This window comes from Anomalospiza imberbis, chromosome 3, assembly GCF_031753505.1.
Source record: "Anomalospiza imberbis isolate Cuckoo-Finch-1a 21T00152 chromosome 3, ASM3175350v1, whole genome shotgun sequence".
NCBI lineage: Eukaryota > Metazoa > Chordata > Aves > Passeriformes > Viduidae > Anomalospiza > Anomalospiza imberbis.
This window is the reverse complement of record NC_089683.1, coordinates 88403478-88417061: the sequence shown is the minus strand read 5'-3', so window position 1 is coordinate 88417061 and position 13584 is coordinate 88403478. Positions and strand designations below refer to the sequence as shown.

The following is a 13584-nucleotide window of genomic DNA, read 5'->3' as shown; positions in this document are numbered from 1 at the left end:
AGCAACCCCATCTCCTCCTGGGTCAGTCCATCACGCATCAATGCACCAAGGCAGAGACAGGAAAAGTGGCATCTCCAGAATGATGCACCCTACCAATCCACCCTGACCATGGGAGCACTGGAGAGTTTCACCTAGAGCCCAGCATGCAAACCCACTGAGCTACAGGAGGAAGGGTAAAGTTGGAGTAGATAAGAACAAGCCCACACTAACTTCTTGTGAGTAGAAGAACAGTAATTTCCCCACACAAAATCAGTAAAACACAGGGAGGGCAGGAGATGTGCCCCACACTGCCCAGAGACAGCCAGGCCTGGAGGTCCCTGCCTGCCTGACCACCAGATGCTCCATGCTATGGAAACTCAGATAGAACCCAGCTTTGGCACATTCTCCAGTAAAGATCCTGAATGTTCAGATTAGACTGGACTCTCCCAGTCCAGTCAATGTAAAAAGGGAAGCAGCACAGGCTGGAGGACAAGATTTTAAGGACAAGCATAAATCCCTTTCATCCTTTCTGTCACAGGCTGCCATGGGCAAAATAATAAGCTCTCACCCTTGCTACATGACCACTACAAAGTGAGAATTGATTTTCAAGCCACATGGATCAGCTCATCACACACACTAGAAGAGTACCTGGCAGCAGCACAGGATTTCTGCACCCCTTCCTTCCTCACTGTGCAATCTGTTTACACATTTCCTGGTTCAGAAACCACATCTCATCATGCACCAGTCCATCACGTATCAATCCACCAAGTCAGCGACAGGGAAAGTGGCATCTCCAGAGCAATGCATCCTCCCATGTCCTTCCTAACCACGGGAGTGACAAAGTGTTTCACCTACAACCGGGAATACCAACCAAGCTTTGAGCTACAGGAGAAAAAATGAAGTTAGAGCTGGTAAGAAGTTGTCAGCATGATAACATTGAATCTAAATTAGCACCCAAAGATTTTGGTTCTGGAATGTATGCAGATAATTAATTTTTCAACTGGATTTTCCAGCTGTAACTACCAATCCAACTGGGTCTATTGCAAAAAAAAAAAAAAAAAAAAAAAAAAAAAAAAAAAAGCAGTAATATCATCATCCAGCAACTCAGTTTAAAAAAAAAATTGAAAACAGAGAGCAAGATTTTAGAAGCACTGAATACTTGATTTTTTTATTTATAGTTCTAAGGTAAACAGCAAATCCTTTTCCTCACAGCCATTCTTTAAACAATCAGTTGCTTCTCCTAAATGTTCCTTGCAGGACAGCAATTCATCCAGCACAAACTCAGGCTTTTGGTTTCCGGTGTTGTGATGCCACAGCAGAGCACCAGTTCCCCTGCACACTGGGAAGGAAGGGGAAGTGGGGGAAGGCTCTCACTTGTAACAGCTTCACCTCCAGCAATCTGCTTCTGCTGAGAGTAAATGTGGGGAAAGACTTCAAGCAATTAAGTCATAGAGTGACTTCACCCAGCAAAGACCACAGCCTGGAGGTATTACCTTCTGAATAAAATATTCATAAAATATAAGTCCCCATACTACCCAGCATAAATGCAAACCAGGCTTTAACAGTGCAGTGCAATTGCTGCACAAACAGCTGCCCTGCCCAGCGAGGGAGCAAACAGTTCAATGAAGAAACACATGGTCTCACTCAGACTCCACAAACACTGGTCAGTTCCCCAGAGGTGCCACCGTGAGACACCCCTGGAGCACTTCCATGCTCTCTATTCCTCTTTGTCCGTGGCTTGCTGAGGTTGGCACTGGGCTCACAGCACAGGAGGGGTAGCTCGTGCTTCCCTCAAAACATCCCTTTCAGGCCACACTTGGGCTTGGGGAAGGAACTCCTCATGGGCTTGTGTTCAGTTCACCACCTGAAAAGGCACCCTTCACCCAGGCAGCTGGAAACCGTGTGCATCTCCCAAAGCTAGATGTCTCCTAAGACAAATATTTTCTAGAAAACACTTGGAATCATTGATTTTACTTTCTGACCAAACTTCTCAGTACAGTACTAACAAATGTGCACCAAGAAAATGTTTAGTGACTTGCTTATAGAGGAGTTCTCCTCACAGGAGATATGTACAGAGGTTAGTCACAGCAAGCAATGCTCCCTTCTGAAGGATACTCAGCCTCTGCCAAGTTTTCTTACAATACAAAGAGAGGCCAAATGTTATTTTCTCTCATATTTTACTTAACTTTTTATTTTTCTAAGAATGTTGATGGTAAGTTGCTATTCCACCCCAGTTTCAGAGGATTTCCTGCACAATTTTACTGACTTCATGCTTAATACATTAGCCTATGACATAAGATTGGCCTTTTTCCTGCTCTCAGAAACCACAGCCTGATGTGACTTTTTTTTCTGAGCATATTCAAAGAACAGCTTTCTAAATACTTTTGCTCTCTGTAATTCAACACCCAAAACAGACAAGACTTATCTGTTCTCTAAAAACTAAACTTCTATTATCTGAAAAGCACACAAGAATTCTTATTATGAAAGCTGGCACATCTTAGTTGAATTCCCACTTCCAGCAGTAGCAGCACATGGGATTTTGACATTTATTTTCCTCAAATGCTTTTGTCACCATGGTGCACTTGCTCAGACATTTGAAGAAAACCACAAGCAGACAAAGTGAAATCATCTCAGAATTGAAGCAAATCCTCACAAACTCTCACAGTATACTAATTGCATAAAATCCAATCAGAACTGTTCAACCTCACAAAAAGGGTAAAGACTGCTAAAAGCACATGCTGAATATTTAACAGATGTGAAAAAGAAGCCATCACAATTCTTGCCAACAATACAGACACCCCTTAAATGCTCTCAAGCTCAACAGTTCCTTCTTATTGAAAGATTTCTTGCACATCAACCATTCTTCCACTCTACAATCAGGGACTTTTTATCTTGTTTAGTATTAGAAAAAGACCCAGAACATAGTTACCTTCATCAACACAGTCATGTACAGCACCTGCCCTTCACCGAAGTAGAGAAGAAGGTGTGCTGTCCTGTCCCCTGAACATTCAGATCTCTGGAGTCATGCATGAAATAAGAATTTCACCTGTTGCACAGACAGCTGCAGAATGGAGCACTCCAATGTTGGCTGCTCTCTGGGGTAGCATTATTCTGGTTTTAGGGGCACAGTAACAACCAAAGCCAGGAGTTCACGGTAACAGGCTGTGTGTAGAGACAACAAAGGACTCCTGTCCCTCCTGAGAATGCCATTTGGACAGAGCAATGCAAGTTCCCAATTTTACCAGCAGAAATGGGAAGCAAGAGGCTGAGTGACTTCTCTAAAGTAACACAACAGCTTACAGAGTGGAGCAGAAAACTGGGAAACAGGGGAAAACAAAGGTGCTAACCAGCACAGTATTTCAACTGCAAACCTGTAGCTCGTACTTCATCAGATATCACGTGAATTGGCTAAAAGAAAATGTCCTTGGGGGCTAGACTGAACATCTTATTCACTATAATAAGTAGTATTCACTACTATAAATAGTATTAACTACTTAAATTTGCTCATTTGTTTCTTTAAGCAATCTTTGATTCTTGTTAGGTTTTACTACATCGCACGGCACCTTTGTTTGTCCTTGCTAGAAATGTCAGTTCACTACACAGGCAAATCTGAGAAACCACTGTTAGCCATTTTGCAAGAAAAGGATATCCCCCTTTTTCCTTTTGTTTGGAAGCCTGTTTTAAAGGCACCTTAGTAAAATACAAGCTTCCCTCTTAAATGATCATCTGGTACGAGAGGAAACAACCTGCTTTAGACAAACAGTTCATCTTCTAAGCAAGGGGGTGGGATAGAAACTGTGCACAAAATGAATTTATAAGGAAAATGAGAGCCAGTAGTAAACATAAAGAGGCATCCTGGTACTCCTGCTTGCTTTTTATGGCTTATCCCCAGTGGGGAAACTGCTATAAAATGACCTAAGTGAGAAGCTGAAATGCAACAGCTCTGGCACTATAACTCCACATGGATGCTTCTGTTGCACAGTTACCAGCCTGTGTGGGTTTGGTAAGACACAGGTGATGCCAGGTGTCCCTTCCCTGGGGAACACCACAGGAGAGTTAGGGCAAGGAGGTCATGGTGGTGAGCAGCATCCTTTAAACAAAGCAACAACACAAGCAGTCAGACAGGTGAAGTCAGCTCACATCTCCTGACCATGCCTGCTCCAGTTCAGCTCTGGGTCACTGCTGTGGAACTGTGGTCAGATACTCACCCCACAGCCCTTACAGGCATCCCTGCTTTCCTTGTGTTTGGTGGCAGATGACAGCTCAAGACCACCCTGCAAACACCTTGAGCTGCTGCAGATGGATGAGTTAGTTTGATGAGTTAGGGGACAAGCCAGCCTGGGGGAGTTTGCCTCCAGCCCCCCCATCAGCATCCCCCGACCCTTCTGCCAGCAGAGTGGGGGAATGACTGCACATTGGGAGGAGTGGGAAGTGGTTCAACACCTTTAAGATGCTGGAGTGAGATGATATGTGCTCACAGCCTTGTTTATACAATTTCATTAAACAAATACAGCTACAGATTGACATTTTAATTCCTCTATATGACATTTACCCAGGGCTTCAAAACAAACATATTTCTGCTTACCTGGCTGTATATGCCACCTTTAAAGCAACAGAGGAATGATTAAATAGAAGTTTGCTTCAGTAAAGTCAGCTAGTTTTTCAAACCTGCCTGGGTCCAGCCTGTTCATTTTTATTTAAGGTTCTCTAATCATCTCTGGCTGCAGCCTGGCCAGGAATCTCAGCAGGACAGAGAGAGATTATTATTTTCTTAACAGTCCTTTTAGCATTATGATTTTTCCATTTAAACTGTGGCTGTTTGAGTGAACAGGTAGTTACTGGTCTCCCCAGGGTACTCGTACCTTAGAGAGCAGAAGAGACTCTGGTTACGAGAAGTCTTCAGGTGTGTTCCTGCAGCCTCCACACTACCAGCATGAAGCAACACATTGGGAGCACACAAAGAGCACATCAGTAGGACAAGACAAGGCAGGCATATCTGTGCTGCCCAGGAGGGGACAAGCACTTAGGAGGAAACGAGTAAAAGAGTATGGAAAAAAAAAACAAAAAAAAAAAAAAAAAAAAACAAACTGCTTTCTGAAGGTCTTTATTTATAAATTGCCTCCAGTCCAGACACAGTCTTACTTCCTTTTCTTAGAGCTTGGGTGAGATCCCTCACTCTGTCTTTCCGTAGGAGAGCCAAAGGGGAAGACACTGGTTATGAGGAGCAGAGCAAGAGGGCTGGAAAAAGTCCAGTTGGAGTCCCTCCCATAACTCTCTTCAGCAATTTGGGGTCATAAAGGCTAGTGCCTCCTGGCTTCAAAAAGAGATCAGGGAAGGTGAATTATTCCAATTGGCTCTGTTGGAAAATTAGTGCCCAGACAGTTGCTGCCATGACAATTTTGTGAGCGAGAGTGCTGCAGAGCTATTGACAGCCAGCTGGGCCAAATTCCACTCCCCATCACACCCAACCCTCCCAATCGATGCCATGAGAGCAAACAGTGCCTTCCATACACAAGGTCCCCTTCCCAGAGGCAAATATCTGATTGTCCTGACCCAGCAGCTGCAGGCGGACGTGCATGGGGCAGAGGAGGGAATGCTGGGGCCAGCACAGAGGGACAGGACACTTGTGGGAGTCCTTTCAGGAATCCAGCTGAGAGATGCTGTAGGTGTCATCCTGGGCATACCTAAGCTTTCCTACTCCCCTGCAAAGCCTTTGCTTCTCATGCCAGGAAGGATGGCTCTCTGCCTACTAAAAGTGACAACTCTTACCTGTGGTGTGCTCTCCCTCCTATTTTTTTCTTGCATGGACCAATGTGGCTCCTCTCTTCTGAGCCACAACAGTGAGAATACTCTGTCTTACATATTTTTGCCTCCACCCCCCAAAACAAAAGGGGAAGCAGGACAGGAATATGACCTTTATGACTTATGTGTGCTTGTAAGTGTACCAGAACAGATCATCAGAGATACTGGTTTCAACTCCTGCCATAGCTGCTTGAGCAGCAACCCTGTATAGCCTGAATTTGGGAGGGATAGCTCCTGGTTCTCATCCTCCAGAGCAAGCTTTCACGTCAGGCCTTCTACCTGGACCACAGTTTTGGTCCTGCTTGCCTGCAAACACTAGTCAGGCTCTGAAGGTCAGAGGTGTGAAAAAGTGCAATACAAATGAAGCCCTTCCAGACAGCAGATTTGTGTCCATAGCAGAGCTGAGCTCTTATCAGCCTCACTCACTGACATAACTGACCTGACTTTCAGGGGTCAAATAGCAGCCCAGATAACTGGCATTAGCTGCCCTGATTTACAGGCAACTTTTTAACCCAGTGTTTGTGCCTGCATCACCTCCAGCTGCTGCCCCTGCCTCACTGTCTGCCCTCCGCTGGCCCACTGAAACCAGAACAAGCAGAAGAGGCACAGATCTCCCTTCCTCTACCTCTCCTTGTACCAGGTCTGTTCTTGAATTTGCACCAGGCTCTGTGCCAAAGCAGCAAAGGGGCACAGAGCAGAAGAGACCTACGGGCAAACACCACCCATGCAGGGAAATCATCAGCTCCACTCTTTGCTCAAAGACCACCTGAACCTCCACAGTCTTTCTCAGGGCATGAATGGCACGGCTCACTCACCTAATTAACCAGGTGGAAGGACACCAGGCTCCCAGCCCTCCCACCAGCCCACGGAGATGAGGGGGTGGAGGACCACACAAGCAGGCTTCAAGGAAAAGCACTTCAGTCAGCCGTCAGCACTGCACTTTGGCATTTGCAGGTGTTTTGGAAGAAACTAATTGAATTCTCATGAAACCACTCCAAACATTTGTCCTAAGAGAACATCCTCACTCATTTGTTTATGGAGGATGCTTTGTACTGTGAGTTGCTGTGAATTAGCATTCAGTGCCACTTTCCACTCCACTCCATTTCTGTCTGTATTAGACAGAGCTGTCAGCATCTCACCTGCAGTGAAAAGAACATCAATATTCCCTGGCAGCAGGCAGGGGAGGCTCTATGCAAAGCCACAGTTTTAACAGTTTAACAAAGGTGCAGACTTGCAAACCTGGAAACTTGTTCTTGGCCAACTAGATGGCTTAGCCCAACTACCTCCCTCCTTCGGTGCAGCTGCTGCCAGAACAGAAGGAGAACAGATCCTCTTTTGACCAGAATACCTTCTACATGACTACACTGATGGGAACAGCTCCTGAACCACACAGACCCTCCCCATGGGCTAGCAAAACCTTTCTTAAAGTATATTTTCAAGCAACTCTTCTTCTCCAGCCTGGGCCTCAAGCAACTTCCCTTCCATAGGATAAACAGCTTCTTCCTCAGCTTGATTACAGCAATCCTAAAATTGGAACTGAGGAGCTAACAGGAAGAAAGAGCTGAGATCTTATTGAGATCAACTCTATTTCTGTCATGGTGATTGAAATAGGCAGTTGACCTTGTTCTACTTATGACTATCTCAGTGCAAGCCACAGTTTGCTTTATCACCAGCATGGGGCAAGCAGGTACAGCAGAGAGTTCTCAGCACCCTCTGCCTGTCTCACAAATCCCATTCCTCCCACTACAGCCAAGCAACCAGCCATCACCCCCATGCAGCCAAAGCCAGGCAACAGGGAGAGTGGAGTTCATGTTAATGGGGTCCAGATTTTCAACTCATTAGTGAATGAGCAAAGTGCTTTGGGTCACAGGACAAGGTTTCCTCCCTCCTCCTCCACTTCCCTGAGGCAGTAAGCAATATTTACGTTCACCATTTTCCTCATGCTGGTATGACAAACCAGTTTAACTGCAGAGGGTGCTTCCCTTGCCAGTCAATTGTACCAAAGGCTAGTAAGGCCCACTGGATTTTACACAGCTTTCATTAAAGAAATTTTCCCTTTGAAAGGGATGAGATTTTAATTAAAACCATCTCCTGCCTTCAAAAAGCCTCCCTCCAACCAGAAAACCACTTGTCACTTCCTTCTGCTCTTACAGCTGCCAGCTGAGTCCCACAACATGCCTGAGATCTCCCTTAATTTTGGCCCAACAGGTGTGATGCTGGGGGCTGCCAAGACTTGCCAGAGTGGGTACAGGAGGCCAAGCTCCTGCTAATCCCTGCAGGTGGGGTGATGCAATGTGGTACACCAGGTCACTTGTTGCTGCTGCAAAGTTCTTTCCTTGGTAGGTCACCACCACTTTTATCTTAGTGTGATGCTCTGGCTTTGCTGAGCCTCTAAAAGTGTTGTTGTTCCAAGGGAAACAGCATGTTCTCTCACTGTGGTTTAGGTGTCCCCTCTTCCTTTGTGAAATCAATATGTACCAAAGCCACCAGGAGATGAGGGAGGAACACTGATGGTTGGGGAGAGTAAGAGAAGATTACAGATCAATTTGGCTCTTGCAGATGGGCCTGTCTCTGTGATGCATGCTTGTGACCAAACTTTAAGCAGGCAGACTACACTTCTACCACATAAATTAGTGACAGCAGTGGAACAGTATAATCAATGGTTGCAACTGTTAAACATTTTATGGAAAATCCTGCTTGGTTTACTCATGAGATTGAGGGACTTCCTAAGGGACTTCTACCCCTCTGGGAAGAAGGAAAGTGGCATAATGCAATCAAGGCAGAAGAGGAAGCTGGCTTCCTTGTGCCCCCTTCTGAGAGCACAGCAAGCAGTACTTGGCCATAAATACAGATCTTGTGCAAAATGTTTTTTCTCACTTAGCAGGGAGATTACCCAGCTGGGGTTAGGCTGACTGTTCCTAATAGGAAATCACAGTGCCCTTTTCTTATATAGCAAGGTACTAAATATAAATTCAAGTTTCTTTAGGTTTAATGTCCCAGGCATTTCTCATGACTTCTGTTTTCCCATGCTGATGGATTGTGAAACCACGGTGCAGGGACTAACACAAGAGATGTCAGCAGTGGAGATTACACATTATGGGCTTGCTTCCCCAGCCCACTGAGGATTAGCACCACACCTACCATCTACCTAGATCCCTCCTTGAGAGATTAATGCATTTGTTGGTCCAATAATCATTTTTCCCCCTGTTACTTGCTGAAAGCAATTTTGCATGCAGCCACCACCTGACCTGTCCTTTTTCTTGGTCCAGGCCAATTCTTGAAGTTCTCCTGACTTCTAATGAGCTCCTTCAGTCTTTGTAAGTATCCTGTTCTCACCAGGCAGCCACATGGCTGCTCCTGAGTTGGTGGTAAAATCCCTGCCAGCACCAGTGGCCCTGGCTGCAGATCCCAGAAGAAGCATTTTGCCCTGCAGCACGTGCAATGTACTGGAAAGACATCTCCTAGAGAGGTGTCCCATCTTTGGGTTACACAGCTCTGCTCTGCCCATGGGAGTCTCTCAGTGGGAGCACTGCTGCAGGTCCACTTTCAGTGGCTGCTGGTGGGGTTGGTCAGCTCAGCTCTTGTTTCTGTGTTCAGCAGCAAACTGCAGATGTCAGGAGCTGGATGGGCAAGCTTTAATCACAGCCCCTTCCCTGCTTAAAGCAGTCCCTCCACCAATCCATACCATATTCAGGCAGCTGTGGGATGGGCTGTCATTACCCTAAATATCATCACCCTGCAATACCCTATTGCTCCATCACCTCACCAAGGTGTCCTTTTGCAGGTGATCTCTAACTCATGGCTCATCCTTTGAGATCTGGCTGGAATGAGTCACTACAGATGAAAACAGTGGTGGTGCCTGTCCTCCATGGCTGAGGCAGCAATGCCCACACCACCCTCACGATGACAACTACACCGACCCCAGGATTGTCTCCTTCCTCATCACTGAAAGGCAGTTTTACATGAGGTCATAGCAATGGATCTTGTTCATCCTGAAAGCGTTGTCAGCATGTTGACCAGTCCTCTGTGCTGCCTGCCTGAAACAATGGAAAGAGGACCTGGCACTCTGCAAGCCAGTCAGAGAATGCCATACTCCAGAAGTGGCCCTGCAGGCTCCAAAGTGACCATCTGAGAGATAAGATCCTGTCCAAAGTGGTGAATCATTGGTAGCTCAGAGATCCCAGGTGACTTAAACTCAGACTGTTTAGGATATAAAAGGATGAGAAGCAATCCCAGAAAGAAGAATCCAGGGCAGCCCCAAGACCAAACCATTAAAGTGCATGCCAGGACACCCATCAAAATTTCAGTTCTATGTGAATCAACAGCAACACACTAAGATGAACTGATAGGATAAACAATGCCTGGTGGTTTTCATCCTTGTGTTCAAATTCTGCTCTTCCTTCTAAAACGCTGATCAATTTTGCTCAAAGAACACTGCTTCCTCTCCTTCTCCAAAATAAGGCCATTAATTACAGAGATATAATAATAAAGGTACAGAAAACTTGCAGGACTTTGTATGTTATTTATGAGATGGCGAATCAGCCTTAAAATGCTGCAGAAGCCAGTGTAAGTAGCTGTAACCTAGCAGAAGAGAACGGTTCTGATAGCAAAAGCAAGTAAAACAATCACCTGTATACCAGGACAGAGCACTGTGCAAACATTTCTGGGCTGTGCTAATCAGGCCAGTCAAGCAGATTTCCTCAAAAATAGAAAGGATTTTTCCTAGATAAGGGTGTACATTTACTATTAGTCCGATTAAAGTAGTTTTCCTAATCTCCAGACTAATCATATCTGGCCAACAAGAAATAACAGATTTTTTTTCCCCAGTCTGATGCAGTGATATCATGGTGAACACTGTCATTCCAGATATCATACAGGTCTGCTCTGAATCCTGTCACAGGACTTTCATTCAGGATTTTAGTCCCCTTCCTTTCTAGGCAGCCGTGCCGTACAGATGAGACAAACCACCCAGATGAGGCACCCAACTGTCCCTGCCTAAATTAGACACTGCCCCCACATCACTGGAGCGCTCTGAGTCACCTCCCTGTCCACTGCTTATCCCTGGAGATCTAAGAGGAGATGCCAAAGTCAACAGTGCGTGTAATTACTCAAGGTTTTAATCGAAGGAGTGTAAAAATAAAAAGTGATGATATAATGAAGTGAAAGATTCTTTCTTGATGAGTGTTAATTAAGTCATGGTCACACAGGCCCTGTGGGAGCTGGGACTAGATTATTGTCTTCAGGTGGGACAACAGACTCACCCTGGTCTGCTGGGTCATTATGAGATTAATGTTGCCTGATGGGCAGTTACCACACCCACCCTCACAGCAGAGATTACACCCTTCATCTAGTGTAAGGTATCATAGAATGGCTTGGGTTGGCAGAGACATTAAAGATCATCAAGTTACAACACCTCTGCCATGGGCAGGTAAACTTTCCACTAGACCAGGCTGCTCCAAGCCCCATCCAACCTGGCCTTGAACACTTCCAGGTATGAGGCAGCTACAGCTTCTCTGGGCAACCTATGCCAGTGCCTCACTGCCCTCACCAATTCATTCACAAGAGATTCACTAAAGCATTTCTTCCAAATATCTCCTCTAAACCTACACTCTCTCAGTTTGAAGCCATTCTCACTTGTCTCATCACTACAATTCTGACAAGGAGTCTCCCTGTGGCTTCTCTGTAGGCCCCCTTCAGATACTGGAAGGCTGCTATGAGTTCTCAATGCAACCTTCTCTTCTCTGGGCTGAACAGTCCCAACTTTCTTAGCCTGAATATCCTGGTGGCCCTCCACGTCCCGTTCCCATTTTGCTTCACTGCTTGTCTGGAGAAAATCCACCCCATATGCAGTGATCAGGCACACCTGGTGTTTCAGAAACACCACAGAGAATCAGTAAGGAAAAACAACTGTTCGAAGAGGTGTTTCCAGAGGCATTGCAGTAAACACATGCATTGACAACAGCAGCTACCAGATCCCTCTGTGTCTGCACAGACACAACGCATGTTCAAGATTTATCTTCTCTATTTCTTTATTTCCTACACTGCAGGATGACCTCTTCAGAAATAAGCACTCCAAATGGACTTTTCCCCTTGTATACCAAAGATGTACTTCCCTGCCCACTTGAGAAGCTTCACAACACAACTGTTAGCAATAGCAGCACTGCTCAGGGGCTCTTGGGAGGATGGAAAGGGATGGGATCTGGACCTTCATTACCCTTTTAAGGACACAGCTTATCATCTAAATAGGTTCCAAAAATAAAAATGTAAAGGATTAAAACAGGGCTTGCATTAAAAAAAAAAAAATCTGGTATCAAGGCCAGACAGGGGCCAGGAAAGTGTCTAGAAACAGCAGTTAAGCACAGCCGAGTCCACCAGTGTGTGTGCATGCTGCTCTCACTGGTACACATGGAGAAGCTCTGGGGTGCATTACACACTCAGCCATACAGCTGCCTGCATGTTTTGAGGACAAAGCCCTGAGTCCACACCTGGATAATTTCCCATGAATGTCTGTGTCCTGCACCTGCAAATCACATGTGTAAGTCTGTGCCTGCAGCTAACAGAGGGTGGCAAATCTATTTACTACTAATTTTGCCAAGAATGAGAGATCTTCACTATAAAAACCATTTCTTTTGTGTTCAGTTTTAGAGATAAGCAACTCAAGGTCAGTTTTCAGTTTTGAACTAATTTTAATGGTTGAGCCGTAAGCACTCAGGCAACAGAGTAATGGAAACCGTCACAAGCCTTATCTGCAGCAGCTCTGCCAGCTGCTGCTCCGATGCTGCTTCTGACTTCTGAATTTTTTTTTCTCAGAAGTCTCTGCCTGTCGTCTAGCTATCTGCAGGATGAGCTGAACAGGGATTGAGAAATGTGCAGTAAAATTGTTTCAGACCCATGGAGGCTCTGATAATGAATCACCAAAGCTTTCCCTGCCAGAGAACACATTTTTAATCCCAAGCACAGCCAGAGCACTGCTTCTCCTTTGCCCTCATCCTCCCACCACTCTCATCAGGGCATCAAGACCAGAAGGGAAGAGGGTTCCTGCAGGTTCATCCTGTTCTCTGGCTGGCCCCCTCCCAACTCTTGAATCACACCTTCATTCCCAGGAGGGCCCAGGATAGTACAGGGCACATGGCAGGGAGAAAAGTCTGCTCCTGATGAAGGTAATAGTGATGTCCCCACCTTCAGGTTTAACAAAATCAGCAGCCCTTAGTGTACTACTCACTGTGGTAGTCTGACTCCACTGCTCATGATTAGCACTCATTGTAAATGACAGGGGAGTGAGCAATCCTCTGTGCTAGAGGGAGTGCAGTCCTCTGTGTTAAACATGGAGCAAATACAAACAATTAGTGCTCAATACAAAATAAGGAATTGCTTCATCAGGCAAAGGATGCCACCATGGGCCATAAACAACAGGTCTCAATCTGTTCCATTTGTCACTGCAAATAGAAGTCATCTCTCACCCATAGCATTTCTTAAAAGACTGCATTGTATTACAGGATTATACATCCTTTCAAAAAAGATGAAATAAAAGCTTAGGAGGACAGTGATCTTATGGACATTTAATTCATGACTAACATTTTTCTGGCAAACTGTGTAAATAAAACTTCAGCTTGGGCTCAGGAGAGTGATGGGAGCTTCCAAGCATTCTGTCATCCTGACTGGCTCAATGTCCTGCAGCCTGGCCTGCTGGGAAACAGCAGGGACCTTGAGACACTGCTCAGAGGATTAGGACATGCACGTTTCACTAAGATATCCCAAAGAAACACAGATAGCAGGAAGACCTTGGAAATTTTAGTTTAAACA

General features: G+C 45.5%; 1 long non-coding RNA gene across 1 annotated transcript; it reads left to right on the top strand.

The window, feature by feature from the left end:
• Positions 1-6645: 6645 nt before the first annotated feature.
• Positions 6646-10940, top strand: LOC137471344 (uncharacterized). Its single transcript, XR_010997534.1, has 2 exons — positions 6646-8060; positions 9566-10940. It is a non-coding gene; the product is annotated as an uncharacterized lncRNA (long non-coding RNA).
• Positions 10941-13584: the final 2644 nt, after the last annotated feature.